Source organism: Mustela nivalis (genome assembly GCF_964662115.1).
Source record: "Mustela nivalis genome assembly, chromosome: 9".
Lineage (NCBI taxonomy): Eukaryota > Metazoa > Chordata > Mammalia > Carnivora > Mustelidae > Mustela > Mustela nivalis.
Genome location: NC_139028.1, coordinates 48,929,714 through 48,942,576, shown reverse-complemented (window position 1 = coordinate 48,942,576; position 12,863 = coordinate 48,929,714). Strand labels below are relative to the sequence as shown.

At 37.6% G+C, this 12,863-nt stretch overlaps 1 long non-coding RNA gene across 3 annotated transcripts in view; it reads right to left on the bottom strand.

The window, feature by feature from the left end:
- Positions 1-7,449: 7,449 nt before the first annotated feature.
- Positions 7,450-12,863, bottom strand: part of LOC309841446 — a 58,821-nt gene continuing 53,407 nt past the window's right edge. For 2 of the 3 annotated variants that reach the window (XR_014299136.1, XR_014299137.1), the window contains one exon: positions 7,452-7,525. This is a non-coding gene — a long non-coding RNA (uncharacterized lncRNA). Of the gene's footprint in view, positions 7,526-12,863 lie in introns of all 3 variants that reach the window. The other variant, XR_014299135.1, reaches the window with a different exon arrangement.

Below are 12,863 nucleotides of genomic sequence, written 5' to 3'. Positions count from 1 at the left end.
GGTAAAAGCCTTCTTCCAGATAGACATTTTGTGAATATTTTCTCACAACATATACTTGCCTTTTCATTTTCTTCATGTCTTTTGGAGAGCAAAAGTTTCAAGTTTTGCTAAAGTTTGATTTATCAATTCTAAGGAATTATAATTTTTGTGTGTTAAATAAGAAATACTTGCCTACTCTTAGTTTTCAAGGATTACTCATATATTTTCTTCTATAGATTTTGTAGTTTAGATTTTACATTCATATTTATCATCCATTTCAGTTTCATCTTTTCTGCATGCTATGTTCATTTTTTACCCACATGTTCAGTTGTTCTAGCACCATTATTTATTTATTTTTTAAACATATATTTATTGATTGATTTGAGAGAGAGTCAACAAGAGACCGCTAGTAGAGGGAGGCGGGGAGGTAGAGGGAGAAGCAGGCTCCCTGCTGATCAAGGAGGATACATGGTTGGATCCCAGGAGGCAGGGATCAGGACCAGAGCCTAGGACAGATGCTTAACTGACTGAGCCGCCCAGGTGCACCTCTAGCACCATTTTAAAAAAATGCATTCCTATTCAATTATATTGGCATCTTTGTCCAAAATTTACCATATATACATGAGTCTATCTTGGATATTATCTATTATTTTCCACGTATCTTTCTACCAATATTATGTGTCGTGACTAAAAGAGCTTTATAATAAGTCTTTATAACATGTTTATAAGTTTGTTTTTTTTCCTTTTAAAATTGCTTTGACTAATGTGGGTCATTAGAATTTACATATAAATTTAAACTCTGCTTGTCAATTTCACTACAAAATAAGCTTGCTACAATTTGGATCGTGGTCTAGTTGAACCATTAGATTGATTTGGGGAAAATTCATATTTTAGTAAGTCTTCAGCCTTCCAATTAGCAAATGTGCCTTATCTTTCCATTTTCTCAGGCCTCATTAAATTTATTTCAGCAGTATTTTTTAGTTCTCATTGCAGAGGTCTTGCACACTTCAAATTTATCCCTAAGATTTTGTGTTTTTGATGCTCTTAAAAACAAATTGTATTTTTTCTTTTGTGTTCCAATTTTCCCTTGTTTTCTAGAAATGCTAGTAATTTGGGGGGCTTCTGGGTGGCTCAGAAGGTTAAACCCTCTGCCTTCGGCTCAGGTCATGATCCCAAGGTCCTGGGATTGAGCCCCACATCAGTAATCTCTGCTCAGCGGGGAGCCTGCTTCCCCCTCTCTCTCTGCCTGCCTCTCTGCCTGCTTGTGATCTCTATCAAATAAAATCTTTAAAAAAAAATGCTAGTTATTTTTTATATGTTGATTCATATAAGTTCACTTACTAGTTTTAGCTGTTTTCTTTTTTTTTGCATACACTTCAGAAGTTTCTACATAGATGATCATGCCATCTGCAAATTAAACAGTTTCATTTCTTGTCCATTTGGTATGCCTTTTTGTTTTTGTGTTTGTTTTGCCTTTTTCCATTGGTTTCTATTTATATAGTCTTTTATTCAGTTTGATAATATTGTTAAGGATTCATATGCTTTAAAATGCAACAGTAAGTTAGATACACACTCACTTGAGACAACTAATTACATTCTTCCTTGTGATATCAGTGTGGCATCAGGTGTTTTTAGATGTGAATAAAACAACAATTTTTTGAGGATTCCTTTGATTTGAGTTTAATGGCAAATACTTTTGTAGTTCGCTTTCATTTATAGTTACTTTATTGTATGCTCTCCTGATGCAGAGATATCCCTCTGTCTGTGGTGCCAATAAACTCAACTTTGTGACATGACTGAAGTGTCTATTATGTCTATCTTATTCTAACTTTGGTAGAAACGTGCATAAGGGAGGAAAAAGGTTTGAACTGTATGGAGCTGAAAACTTATATGTTAAAAAATATTTCCAAATAGAAATATTTAATACACAGTGTGTTGCTACTTCCTAATTATGTGCATTGATCATGTTCCCATGAACTTTGATCTCCTTTATAAAATGGAGATTAAAATATAATACATATGTTATATATAAATAAGTTACATATAATACATATTATATATAAACTTGAGAGATTGATATTTTTATTGATATTGATAATTGTATCTCCATACCATTGGGAAAAAATATATGGCATTTATCGTCACACTTTGCATTATGCTGGAAATTGTTATGAGACAGGAGAAAAATACTAAACTGTAAGTAACACAATCCCCTTCTCCCTCCTTTTCTATAAAGTGTAGTTTCTGATAAAAATAACTAGTGTTTTGTGAGCTGGTAGAAGAGGTTACAGACTGGGGGAGCCAAATCCCACAAAGTAGAGACTCAGAAGAAGAGAAAAAAGAAAAAAGGAAGAAATGTGTGTACCTATAAGGAGCCTGACATTTGAGGGATAATGATAATGAACTAGTAGGATTCTTAGAAAGTTCTGTGTTTGATGTACCATCTAATCCCTTTCTCAATGTCCTCAAAAGACCCTCGATAAAGATGTACACTCCTCTTGAAGGGTTTTGGGGGTAGATCTGTTTATTTTTAGTGTGACTTTGTGATGAGGCTGGCCTTATGGCAGAAACTGAAAAGTACAAATGCATTCATTTGCAGCCATAATCAATTTCACTAAAACAGAAGTGTCATGGCAAGTCTGATGGAAAGAAAGCATTGGAGAAATCAGGGAAAAGTTGCCTGGATACACAGGCCTTTAATAAGTCAGATAAACAATAATATTAGAAAATATTTAAGCAGGTAGAACCCTGGGAACAGAACTTAGTCCTGAAGCCAAGGGTGATTTGTTAAAAAACCACAAATACAATGTTTGGAGACTTTATTTCCTTTTCATTCCAAGGTGTCTCCTGAGATGTTTAGAAACTCAGGATTCTTGAAGAAGCTATCAAAAGAACAGAAGACAAAAATACTAGCCACCAATCACTTAGAAAAAGATAAACTGTAACCAGAAGGAATTTACAAACTCCAAAGTCCTGTCTCCAGACAGTTTCATGCTTAAATTTTTTTCAGTGACACATTGGAAAGCTTTCACTGGTAAACCTATCCAAGACTGGAAAATAAATCAGCATTGTTTACCAAATTAGACACAATGTGCAAAGATTGGATGTGATAAAGAAACCTGTGTGGTTAATAGTCATAGCACACTGGTTCCCATTTCACTGGAGTGTGAAGTTCTTATAAAACCTGTATGTTTGGGACGCCTGGGTGGCTCAGTTGGTTATGCATCTGCGTTTGGCTCAGGTCATGATTCTAGGGTCCTGGGATTGAGTCCTATATCCTGCATCGGGCTCCCCGCAAAGCCCTACTTCTCCCTCTGCCTGCCGCTCCCCATGTTTGTATTCTCTCCCTCTTTCTCTGTGTGTGTCAAATAAATAAATAAAATCTTTAAAAAACACTATATGGTTTTAGAGGATGATGCTCACTTTCATATGGATAGCAAATACAAAGGAAAGGAAAATTCAAGAAGAATTAATAATGGCAAATATCAGCTTTTAGCAACCACTGTGGGTGATTTATTTTACATACTTTATTGTCAAGCACTGTAGTAATCATGAAGACTAAGAGTTATAATGCCAATATTACCTATAAAAAGAAACCTGAATTTATTTTAAATAGAGCCAAAATGATCTATGCAAGTTTATAGGCACTGATAAAACACTATTCAGATCCAGATCTGCTTGACTCCAAATCCTATGTTCTTCTCAGCTACCAGCTGTAGGGATGGTCAATGTACTGGATTCCTTTGAAAGAACCCTAATTGCCTTCCCCTTGCAAGAGACACATTCTTAGTTCGTCCATGTTAGTTCTTTTAGAAGTCTGTTTTTTTAGACTATGATTCGTTTCACTGTTTCCTGCTCACTACTGGTTCTCATTCTGGCGAAGGTCTATTGGTCTATGGGTAGGCACCTGATAAAAGCTGACCTATTTATAGTCTTTCTCTGGCTTTGTAAAATTAATGACAAATAAGTAGAATTAAGAGCAACATGTATGGCTTTGTAAGTTGGGGGAGCAGAGGACACCAAACTGTAGAGAAAGAGAAGAAACATGTATAGAGAAACATGAAGGTGAGAGAAAGATTTCTGCCTGGGTTCATAATAGTTTCTATTCCCAGAACTAAATTCCAGTTCTTCCTGTGGCCCAGCCACATTCTTCCTATTGAGCACCACGATGTTCCCTTGTTCCATTATGATTTGTTGCCCTGTTTTGCTTCAGTTAGCTCCAGCTGGCTTTCTTTACTTGCAATCCAAGAGTTCTAACACCAAATATGCCTGAGTTGATTTTCATCAGAAGGATAAACAGATAAAATTTCACTGGCCTCAAAGAGCAAGTTGACCCAAGGTCTATTGTCTTTCTTACAAAGACCTGCGTAGATCTCTAACTGTAGTTCTCTTCCTGAGATCTCTGAGACCACACCCTCTTGCTGAGCACAAGATCTCTTTCTAGGCAATAGGGATTTTAAAACACCTATCCCAGTCATGCAAATTAGTTACCATTAAGACCACCCAAACTTTGGATCAAACAGACCTGAACATAAATTCCAGGCACTAGTTTCCTGAGCGATCTTGGGGAAAAAATCATAGTGTCACAAAATCATAGAGTTTTTAAAAATGGAGGTAATGTATCTCAAATTGTTGTTGTCTGGCATATAGTAGGCACTCAATAAACTCTACTTGTAGATTGCCCCAATTCTGACCTTATTTTCCTACTGGTGATAAGTAACATTGCCATCCATGTGAATTCCCTACACTGGTTTTCTATATGATCTTTCTTTATAACTTTTGTGTAACAGCACAAACTAAAGATAGGCTGCCTCCCAGGGTTAACAGTCCAACTGAAGAAAATTCACAGCCATGCAACAGGCCAGGTTGGGTGTAACGATTCAGGGAAAGCCCTGTGCTAAGGTCACACAACATGGAAACAATTAACTCAGACTGGAAGTTCAGAAGAAATTATCTGGTGCCCCAGTTTCCTGAGTCCCTGTTTCCTTCTCAGGAAAACTGTTAGATCTGCTTCCAGCCCCACTGTGATTGAGAAATAAAGTGCTGTTCTGTTAAGTGGCTAAGATTTAGGAGTTCTTTGTTATAACTAATGTGAATTATATCAATGAACCTAGTTCCCAACCACCAGAGCCCATCTCTGAACACAAGCTCCCAAGTTATGGATACTTGCACATAGACTCAGGAACCACCTTCCCGCACAGATTTCTATTGTTTGCTGCAAAACTTGTTGATTCTACACAGCTTGTCTTAACTCCTTCCTTTTGATCCATCTGTTCCTTTTAATCACCACTGACCACACCCTCACCCCAGCACAAGCCCCCGTGGAGACCTCTGATGGCATCATCTGACTCACCTCACAGTATCTGTCTTGTCTCCAGCTGCCCAGGGCTGCTGGGAGGACAGATAGAACAAAGTCTTACTGCACAAAGGGCAGCTTTAATTCCACATTCCCGCATTCTCCAGGTCTCAATTTCTATCATTAACCTTTTGCTAACTCTGCAAAAATGCTTACTTAGTGACACTGCATTGTGATTCAATTGAATAGGAAGAATGGCTTTTGTTTTGAGCAAGCAAAGACCTTACTTTTTTTTTTTTGAGTAAAAATTCTAGATTTTATTTTTATTTATTTATTTTTTAGTGTTCCAAGAGTCATTCTTTATGCACCACACCCAGTGCTCCATGCAATACGTGCCCTTCTTAATACCATCACCAGACTGACCCAACCCCCCATCTCTCGCCCTCCCAAACCCTGTTTGTTTCAGTGTTCACAGTCTCTCGTGGTTTGTCTCCCCCTCCGATTTCTCTGAAAGATACAGATGTAGTGAAAAGAAGGGCCATCTGTACCCCAGTGTTCATAGCAGCAATGGCCACAGTCGCCAAACTGTGGAAAGAGCCAAGATGCCCTTCAACAGACAAATGGATAAAGAAGATGTGGCCCATATATGCAATGGAGTATTACGCCTCCATCAGAAAGGACGAATACCCAACTTTTGTATCAACATGGACGGGACTGGAAGAGATTATGCTGAGTGAAATAAGTCAAGCAGAGAGAGTCAATTATATAGTTTCACTTACTTGTGGAGCAGAAGTGAGCTGAGGAAAAGCAAAGACCTAATTGTTTTGATTTAGTTTTCTAATTCCTCTCAACCTGAATTGGCACAATCTCCAGTGATCCTCTCTCTACTCTCCCTATCTTCCCTCTTCACCTTCCCTCCACTACACACACACACACACACACACACACACACACCATCTCCACACCACACACACCGTAGTCCATCTAGGTTCATGACCACAATAGAGCCTTGTTGTGTCTTATATCCCCCGCTATAGCACTTGGTTCATGTTTCTCCATAAGCTTTTTCTAGAGCCTTTGCCCTGGGATTGGATCCAAGCCTATGAATTAGTTAGAGACCTGTCAGAAAAGGGAATCAGCTTAGAATGGCCTCAGAGTTCTCCCAGATTCTGCTCCTCTGGATATTTTTGTTCATTTGTTTGTTTGCTTGAAGTATGCTCCACACCAACATGTGGCTTGAACTCACGACCCTGAGATAAAGAGATGCATACTCTCCCAACTAAGTCAACCAGGCACCCTGTTTGTCTGAATATTTTTACCCATTTGCTTGAGTGCCCAGGAATCCTCCCGGAAGACCTACTTGAGCTAGATGAACATTTGGGACATGGTGTTTTGGCCAGGTTGGTTGTCCTTACTAGATTTTTATTTACACTATGTTTCTGTTCTTTTTGTTTTACCATCTAGTCTCTCAGTATATTCTGCACATAGGGCTATTTACATATGATAATACTCATAGGAGTGGATGATAACTATCAATTCTGTCAGAGAAGCTAAATCTTGGATTTTAACTCCTTCCTAACTTGAATGCTTTGACTCTGGAGTCCAATTTTATAAAACTGGCAAGTGTTTTAAAACAGAGCCTCTTTGCAAAGGCTTGATCTATCTTTGCAGTCTTAGAAATTTATTTTTCTTTTGTTACATTTTTTCTTTATCAAAGTAATATAAACACACTTCAGGGAAGAGACAAATGAAAAAATATTCAATCTCAGCCCTCAACAAGAAATGTTAGCATTTTTCTACTGTTTTCCTTCTCTAGCCATTTTTTATGAATACAGACATTATGAACAGAATTATGATCATAGCATTTTTTCTTCAATTTTATTGTAACTAATTATTCTACCTCACTTGTGGTTTTTAGTTATTTGACTATTTGCTCTTTAACTGCCTTAGGTTAAATGCTTGAGTCAGGAGATACATAAGAGACTTTTCCAAGTGACTTTTTTTACTCATTTCAAGGGCAGCCAAGACCAAGTAATTGTCTAATAAATACCATCAGTTTATCACTAAAACTGTAAGAAGTAGTATTTCTTTCTCCCTCAAAAAGGACCTGAATAACAACAAACCACCAAATGCTATTGCACAAACATTCATCAGATGCTTAATGAAATTTATTATCATGATCACTGTTTCCTTCTTTCTTCTTTTTTTTCCTCTCTCATCTTCCAGCAGTTGGTACTGTGCCAATAATATCTGAGGATACAGAGATGAATAAGATAGAACTTAAAAAAAGTTTTAACTAAACAGCATATTTACTTATTTTTATTTTATTATGATATTTAAAGAGATCTAAATTAACAAATTTTTTTTTCAAGATTTTATTTGTTTATTTGACAGACAGAGATCACAAGTAGGCAGAGAGGCAGGCAGAGAGAGGAGGAAGCAGGCTCTCCGCTGAGCAGAGAGCCTGATGTGGGGCTCAATCCCAGGCCCCTGGGATCATGACCTGAGCCGAAGAAGGCAGAGGCTTTAACCCACTGAGCCACCCAGGTGCCCCTAAATTAACAAATTTTAATGAAAACTGTTGAGAAACTAGATAACAACTATAAAAATTTAATCTTAGCAATACTGTATCATAATATATTACAAATGAATTTTTTTCCAAAGACACCACTGAAAAATCAATATAAAAAAGATCGTATTTATTTCAGCTATGGAGGAAGACAAAAATTTCCAAAGATAGAAAACCTACGTGAGAAGGAAGAGCCCACAGTCTCTCAGTTCAGACCTGAACTTCCTCTTCTAGAAAACTTTACCAAATCCTGCCCTCAAGCTGCTCCTGGGGCTTTTTCTAGGCATCTTAAGTCTCCTCTTTGTCACTGTCATTTCACTCACTAACGTCCAAAGTTCTCAGCGGTCTTTCGTGATCTGCTCCTTGTCTACCTGGGTCATGTCATAATAATATGCATATCTTTCTCTTGCCTCCTTTGTCCACTCCCGCTCAGATCTAAAGATCTAGGGCAGTAAGTTTGTTGCAAGGTTGTAATCGATTTAGACATTCTACTACTTCAGATACTAGCTGATACATCAAAAGCAATTCAGTAAATGTTACTGTAAACATTATTCACAAGACTTCTTTCTATTAGCACTGTTACTACTATTATCACTCCTTCCATAACTGCCACTGCCCTTCCTCCTCTCATTATTCTGATTATGACCTATTATCGTTATGACAATGATTTGCTAGATCCTATGGCTAACATAGGATGAGTATTACCATCTTTATTTTCACTCAAAGAAATGAGATTGGAGAGCTCAAGTTAATTGCCTAAGATTTAAAAGTTATGAAGTCAGAAATCAAATCTAGACTGCCTGACTTAAAACCTTGCTTCTTCTTCCATATTGTAATCATTTCTAACTAGAAGATTGTGTTATGTGAATCTTCATTTTGAAAATAATGACATGGTTCTTGGAGAACTTAGAGAAGTACATCTGAACTACATAAGTGGGATTATGCCCATTTCTGAAATTAACAATCAAAAGTCAGCTGAACTGGTGTCAAATATTTGGCTGAAACTCACAAAAGCAAGGCATATCCAGAGCCAACAAAAGCAGCTTGGCTTCTCCTATTCTGAATTTTTGCCATTGTTTAAAAATATAAAAACAGAATGTAACATGTTGGAAGTAAAATGTCAGCCAATGTCCTTAGTCAAAACTGGGAATTGCTTTATTTTCATAATGTTCTAAAGATGTTATGCAAACATTATGACCTACTGAATATATTATTTGATTTTTTCATATGGGGCATTAAAATGTATAATAAGATGTTTTAATTTAAAAAGCATACTCATATTTGCAGGGAAAAAATATCCCCCAAATTATTATACAATGCTTATAAACACCCTTACATACATTCTATTTAAGAAATTATACTAGAAACATGTATATTTCCTTTTTTTCTCCTCCGGTTTATCGTAAGCAAATTGCATTGTAAGTATAGAGTCCTCTTGAGACCAAACTGCCCATTTTTAGATGCAATAATGTTACTTATAGATGTCTACATACACTATCAAAGTTGAAGAAAAAAATCTGTCATGCATAATGATTCTTCCATTTTAAGATTAGTTTTTATCCTGGAAGTTGAGTGTGTGTCCAAGCACATAGGACATAGAAGAGGCCAGTTGTTTGTATTTTTCATCCCTAGCTCTGATCTAAATCTCTATTAAGTTTCCATCCTGTGGTAGCTTCCTTGGGCCAACTGCTTTACAAATATTTTAACACTCCCCCCCAAGTGGAAAACAATATGTATTTCTGGCAGAGGTTTTGAGAAGGGAGAACAAAAAAAAAAAAAAAATGACAGAATTATAAACATGCTAATATCTTCATCTTATGCAATAGGAAGTTAAGAAATACTGTCTCAAATTGATAAGAAAAGGAGCACCTGGGTGGCTTAGGTCATGGTCCCAGGGTCCTGGGATCAAGCCCTACATCAGGCTTCCTGCTCAGCAGGGAGCCTGCTTCTCCCTCTCCCACTCCCCCTGCTTGTGTTCCCTCTCTTGCTGTCTCTCTCTCTCTCTGTGTCAAATAAATAAATAAAATCTTTTAAATAAATAAAATTGATAGGAAAAGAACGATAAAATTTAATAATATACTAATAAACCAAATTCAACAGTGCATTAAAAGGATCAAATACTCTGACTATTAATCAGAGTTTCTTTTTAAGATTTTATTTATTTATTAGAAAACATGGTGGTGGGGGAGAGAGAGAGAGAGCACAATCATGGGGGGGGGCAGCAGAGGGAGAAGCATGCTCCCCTATGAGCAGAGATCCTGATATGGGGCTTGATCTCACAACCCTGGGATCATGATCTGAGCCAAAGGTAGATGCTTAACTGACTGAGCCACCCAGGCACCACTTAATCAGAGTTTTCCAGAGAAAGAAGCCAATATGACATATATCTGTATGAGAGGAGATTATAGGAATTGGCACATGTAACTATAGGGACCAAGAGGACCCACAATTTGTTATTTGCAAGCTGGAGAATCAGGAAAGCTGTTATGTAATACAGTTCAAGTCTAAAGGCCTGAGAACTAGGAGAGCTGGTGTTGTGAATTCTAGATCAAGTCTATAGGCCCCAAAACTAGGAGGGCCAATGTGCAATAGCAAGATAAAAATGGATGTCCTAGCTCAAAAGGAGCAAATTCACTCTTTCTCCACCTTTTTGTTCTACTAAGGCCTTCAACAAATTAAATGATGCCCATACACATAGTTGAGGGAGATCTTTATTCAGTCTACCAATTTAAATGCTAATCTCGCCCAGAAATGCCCTCACAGATGCACCCAAAAATAACATTTTACCAGCTATAGGACATCTCTGAGACCAGTTAAGTTGACATAAAGTTGACCACAATAATGACCAAGTAGAATTTTTCCTGGGAAGCAAGAATGGTTCAACATATGTCAATCAATTGATGTGATGCACCACATTAACACAATGGAAGAAAAAAATGCCCTCATGATTATAAGTGCAAAAAAGCATTTGACAAAATTTAACATCTTTTCTTTACAATAACCCTTAACAAGGTAGCTGTAGAAGGAAATTGCCTCACCACAATACAGGCCATATATGAAAAACTCAGAGTGAATATCATATTCAACTGTGAAAGACTGAAAGCTTTCCCTCTAAGATGTGGAATAAGGCAAAGATACCCAGTTACGGAAGCCCTAACCAGAGCAACTAGACAAGAAACAGTAATAAAAGGCAACCGTATCAGTATGAAGTAAAATTACCTCTGTTTGCAGATAATTGATCATTTGTATAGAAACTCTAAAGACTTAACCAAAAAAACCAAACAAACCTTTAGAAATAAGAAACAGGGGTGCCTGGGAAGCACAGTCTGTTTAATGTCTGCCTTTGGCACAGGTCATGATCCCAAGGTCCTGGAATGGAGCCTTGCGTTGGGGTCCCTGCTCAGCATTGAGTCTGCGTCTCCCTCTCCTTTAGTTCCTCCCCCAGCTTGTGCTCACTCTCTTATTCTCTCTTTCACTCAAATAGATAAATAATATCTTTTTTTTTTAAAGGAGAAACAAATTCAGTAAAGTTGCAAAATCCAAAATCAATATACAAAAATCAGTCATTTTTTTAAAGATTTTATTTTTTTTATTTGACAGAGAGCAAGCGAGCACAAGCAGGGGGAGTGGGAGAGGGAGAAGCAGGCTTGGGCTGGGCAGGGAGCCCAATGTGGGGCTCAAGCCAGGACCCTAGGATCATTACCCAAACTGCAGGCAGACGCTTAACCGACTGAGCCACCCCTTAGTCATGTTTCTATGCACAAACAACAAACTATAAAAAAAGAAACTTAAGCAAACAATCTCATTCACAGTAGCAACCAAAGGAATAAATACTTAGGAATAAACCAAAGAGGTGAAAGACTTGTATATTTGTATTATTTAAAATTATAAAACACTGATGAAGGAAATTAAAGCAGACATAGGTAATTAAAAAGACACCTGTATTCATGAATTGGAAGAATTAAAATATTAAAATGTTCATACTGCTCAAAGTGATCTAGAGATTAAAGATCTAATACACAGCAATGAAACTATACTTAACAATACTGCTCTTAGATGTTGCAGGAGGGTCAGTAACATATCCTCCTACTGAGAAGGTACTTTAAGACCCAAAACAAAGCAAGCACTCCATACCATTTATACAGTGTTTAATTCAGGGTAACTTACTGATGGGGAGAGATCAGGCAGAGTGGGGATCCAGGCTGTGAGCAGCCATTCTGCACCCAGCTCCAAACTTAATTGCCAGCTCTTATGGAGTGAGGGACATGGTGATGAGATCACAGGGAAGTTATCTAAAGTGGAACAGCTGTGCACCAAAAGATCTCTACGAGTTTCCTAAAGTGGAGCCTTCTGTGTGCCACTGTAACTAAGATCAGCCTTCCCACATTCCTGTCCGAGCATACATTACCCTCCACGGGATCTGGAACTCTAAGCCCTGGGAAGGTCACTGGGCAGATATGAACAAGATAGAGGGCCAAAGATGGAGTCCATGTTGTTAGTCTCCTTCAGCTGTTATCACATGCATGAAATTTGCTAAAAGGGTAAATCTTAAGTGTTCTCACCATAGAAAGAAAGAAGGGAAAAAAAAGAAAAAAACAGGGGCGCCTGGGTGGGTCAGTGGGTTGAGCCACTGCCTTTGGCTCGGGTCATGATCTCAGGGTCCTGGGATCGAGTCCCGCATAGGGCTCTCTGCCCAGCAGGGATCCTGCTTCCTCCTCTCTCTCTCTGCCTGCCTCTTCCTGCTTGTGATCTCTCTCTGTCAAATAAATAAATAAAATCTTAAAAAAAAAAAAAAACAGAAGAAAAGATAAGAACATAGTAGCCATGTATGGTGATGGATATGTTAGTTTGATTGTGGTGATGATTACACGATGTAAGTGTGTATCAAAACATTAGCCCACACACCTTAAATATGTACTATTTATATTTGTCAATCTTACCTCAATAAAGTTGGGGAGAAAAAAAATGAAAAAAGAGGTAGAGTTTGGTACACTTCATAAATTGATGTAAATATTTAAG